The following is a 4,693-nucleotide window of genomic DNA, read 5'->3' on the forward strand; positions in this document are numbered from 1 at the left end:
CCTGTGAGCCCGCTAGCAAACCAGACCACCACAGCTATCTCCTTAGCTGACCAATGCCCCATCTTTCCTTTATCAGTCTTACAGCTTTCTCTTGTAAGTCAGAGTTTCTCAGCACAAGCACCACGGGCCAGATGATGTGCTCTTCTTGAGGAGATCCCCCTGAATCTTCAGAGGGTTCTTCATTATATAGACCTAGTGTGATAGCAAAACAGACCCATCTGCTAGCTGGACCACATGGGCTCAATCCTCTTAGGTGGATTTTCCAGCCACTATTTGCATAGTAAATTTTACCAATCCCAGGCGAGATACTGGCACAATCATTTTGTGAGTATAAAAACACAATAGCTAGAAAGGCCATTTAAAATGATTCGATGCACTGCATGATCATTATATGATGAATCTTAAAAAAAATCTCTGCAGTATACTTTCCATTAATTAGCCACCAGTGGAAATTATATTTATCATTCCTTCCATATTCTCAATTTAATTTGCCTATAATGATTTTCCTTATGTCCTCAATTAAACTCTTATTCTTAGCATAGTGCTTAGCACATCATTTTGAGAGCTGTGTGTGCTGTAAGATTGAAGTTCATTTTCCACCTACATAGGAGAATGCATCTCTCCCAAGTTACCATGCTCTACATTTTCCTCAAAATAATTATTGCAATGTTAATTATGTCTTACTCACATCTCCACTTCTTCTGTGTTAAATGTTCATTAATCAGTAGAATATTAAAAACCTAAATCTCATGAAGATATGGATTTTAATTTAAAAAAAACGAAAAGTTTAACAAAATTCTGCACAGCAGGAATGTCTTTGGTTTTTCTACATTGTGATCCGCTGCGCTGCACTCTGGATTATGATTTAAGAAATTAGACATAGCTAGCTTTCAAGAGTCCCACAGGGCTCTCTCTGTGTAGCCATTTCAAGATGACAAGACATTGCTTTTTAACTAGGTGACAATCTAATATGTTTCTCTCTGGAATCTAATCCCTGGCCTTATTTTTTTTTTTTTAAAAAGGTGGGGATGGGGAGGGGGAATGCTCTGTCAATAGTAGTATCCTTGGTTCTAATGTTCCCTGCATGGCAAGCACTAGGTTCTAAGCGCCCTGTCATTGTGTTCCGTCTGCTGATGCTCAGTGTCTTTAGGTCAAAGTGGACATTCAGATTACCTGTCAGCGCTGAATTTAAGAAGCAAGGTTTCAGAGCTTCAATCTTATGAGTAATTCCAATTTCCACTTGACCAGTCAAAAACATATTTTTTTTCTCTTTTGACATCACTAGCATTCAAAATCATTAATTTCATGAATCGGAGATAAATATAATTTATCACACTTCAATAACATCTCTTTTATAATATAGTAATATTCTAAATAAACCTGTGTAGCAGAAATAAAAGGCATACTAAAGATATGAACTAGCAGGCACTGGGTAATCTGCTAGATTTTTAACCTTTGGATACAGGAGTGTTTTTGCATGCTGCTGGCCATCAATCCATCCTTTCAATGAATTAAAATTTAGTCTTTATGGATTTATTTTTCATTATTGTAAGGTTAAGCTACCACTTCTGCATGACTTGAGTGAGGATAGAAAAGTAGAGATTATAAGCAATAAGAAATAATTAAAAGCTAATTTTAAGAATAATCAATATATATATTTCACCATAATTGTCATGTGCTAATTTTTTTATATTTAAACATACCTCTTTAAAGTATTTTTTCTCATATGATACATATTATCATGTGAAAAGGACATGCAGAGAGCTAATACCGACCTGAACAAAAGAGCCCTAGTGGGGGAGCGGTTACCCCTTGGCTGCTAACCCAAATCCACCAATTTGAATTGGGAAGACTTCCACTCTGTGACAAAGGCATGGCTTCCTGCTTCCAGAAAGATTCACAGCCTTAGCAACTCTGTAACACATGTCTACTCTGGCCTAGAAGGTCACTTTATAAGGCAGAATTGACTCAATGGTGGCGGTTTTGAATTTTGGTTTTGAGTGAAGGCAAAAAAACAAAAACAAAAGTAAACATGCCAAGTCACACAATCACAATAAGGAATGTTTGCTTCCATCAATCCCTTTAACTTGATTTATACTTCATGTGGCTTATGGATTTAGACTTTTCCCCTTCAGTGCATTCTCCTCAGTGATTAAAACAAAGAAAAATAGACCCACATAACTGAATTTCTTTGCAATCATAATTTTACCTATAATTTAATATTACATATGGAGCCATTTGGTTCTAAAAGGACATTACTAACCCTGAGATAGGCCTTACAGCTGATGGGAGGCTTATTAGACAGGGAAGCATTCAAGTGCCTGCTTTCTCAGCGCTATCACTGAGGCATCAGTGGGCCTGGGTCCTGTGTGCACTAGTGAGCTTGGAAACGGGATCCCAACTTAAAGTGGTAGCTTATCGATGTGCGAATTTAGAATGTTTATAAAGGGACACATCGACGAGCGTGACAGTGTCTATTTTGAGAATATGTGAAAGAGGTGAGTATATCTAAACTGAGGACTTTTATCTAGGAAAATAATAAAATTTCTCTGGGATTTGGGCAAAGAGTCTCACCGGGATCCCACAGCAGGCTCCATCATCAGACTATCTATTAAGGAATTTTTCTTTCCCTTAAAAAAAAAAAATCTTAGCAATTTCTAAACCTCCCTCTCCTCACTCCTGAATTATGTGACATCACTTTTTTTTTTAAGTTAAAAACAGACAAAAGTTTTTATTTGTTGTTTGAAGTGGAATATGGTCATCGTTAAACAACTGGTTCTATATAAATTAGTGCATCGATACTCTTAACAGTCCTCCAGAGTCTATAATGTGTGGAATATCATTTCTTCACTGGAAAACTGTACATTATCTTTATGCATACAAATGACACTGGGCATATCAAGAGGGAAATAGCAGATACTTCGTTCTCTTCCATTTTTTTCTTTCCCCCTCCCCTTCTCTCTCTTCCTTGCCCTTTTCTCTCACCTCTTGCCTTCTTCCTTCCCTCCTTTCCAAATATCTCATGGCACTGAGAGTCTGTGGAACAATGCTTCTCAAAGCCAGTCCTCTGGGGACTTGTTCAAAAGTAGATTCTGTCTCAGTAGAGTATGAGAATTTTGCGTTTCTGCAAAGTACTTTGCAAGAACATAAAGTCACCATTCAAAAGCTAACATTTATCATGTTTTTATTCTATACAAACAAGGGACTTTGTTAAACCCTATTTTAGTTTGAGTGCAAATGTTGGACAGGAAGATGGGATTTCAGGAAATATATTTTCTGCTGATGTAACATGATACAAATGATCATTGTTTAGCCTGTCCAAGCAACTCGTGTCTCAAATAAAACTCCCATAGGCATATCCATACATTTATCACTGAATCTCAAAGCATGTCACCCACAGCTTTTGTTCCGGTTATAACCATAAATTAAAAGGATGGATGTGAGCAAGGGGAGGTTTTGCTTTTGCTTTTAGTTCCATGAAAATGAAGGGCACCAAGCACTAATGTCAGCCTCAAGCAAGTACCCACTAACTTCAGGAGGCCGCAGACGATAGGGACAGTTTGATCATAAACATCGTTTCTCTTCCAGAACTTGTCACAAACAAGAAATGGAAACAAGAAGGAGAGCTATTGTTCCCAATTTTTCCCTTTTCAATAAATTCTGGAGCCCCCAATAAAAGTATTTAGCAAACAAATGAAAGTGCCAATCAGTCACTTCTGAGAAAATCTGCTGGGCCAGATACACTCAAGGCAGAGAAGTCAGTCAGCTCCAAAATTTATGGCAACTTTTTTATGTTGAGATTTCAAAGGAGTAATCTTGATGCATTTTCTGAATGGACTCAGGACAATGAGATCTTGGTATATGTAAGAAAACTGACATCTGCATTGGTGAGAAAAAGAGGACAATGAGCTAACTAATTCTTCACGTGTAACAAGGAATATCCTAAGAGAACATCACTGGGACACTTCACCCCATCTACCTCCATCCTGATCATGCCCCTTCAGAACTACTTTTGTTCCCCAAACCAGAAAACATTGGAAAGGAACACAATTTGAGTCCTGTGAGGAAGTCCAAATCACCACTTTTATATGGTGTAAAAGAAAGAGGGCAAATTCTTTGGAGAAGGGGTTAGAAACATGAAAATATTGTCTTCAGAATGATATAGACATAGTTGATATGTTGACAAGTGATAGTTTCACATTTTGAAACTTTTATATTGTTGTAGCAATACTTTTTGGCTTATAATCCAGCTATTTGAAAATGCTGAATAATCAAATAAATATATGATTTAACAAAGAATGGTAATTTAATTTAGAATTTGTAACCAGGGGTCCATGTATGAGAGTACCCACCGATTGTAATGCATAACTTGTAAAAATATACCCCTATCTGTGGAAATGTTTTATAGCTTTCAGTGCAATCATTAATGATTACCTAAATATTGGTGAATGATGCCAAATAATAAAAATTAGGTTTATTTAGTTTTCTTTATTTTCATTGTTATTCATCCTAAGAACCCTGTCACTTTTTAGTAAAAAATATCAAGTCTTAATCAATTACAAAAGATCAAATTTAGAAAAATAAAAATTCACACCATATTCATTCATGTTCAGGTATAATGAGATGAATAACACTAAAAGATTGAGTAGGTAATTTAGATACAGATTCATAAATGGGTGCTTGGAAGCAAATA

This window comes from Echinops telfairi, unplaced genomic scaffold, assembly GCF_000313985.2.
Source record: "Echinops telfairi isolate 266 unplaced genomic scaffold, ASM31398v2 ScPeMD7_23;HRSCAF=83, whole genome shotgun sequence".
Classification (NCBI taxonomy): Eukaryota; Metazoa; Chordata; class Mammalia; order Afrosoricida; family Tenrecidae; genus Echinops; species Echinops telfairi.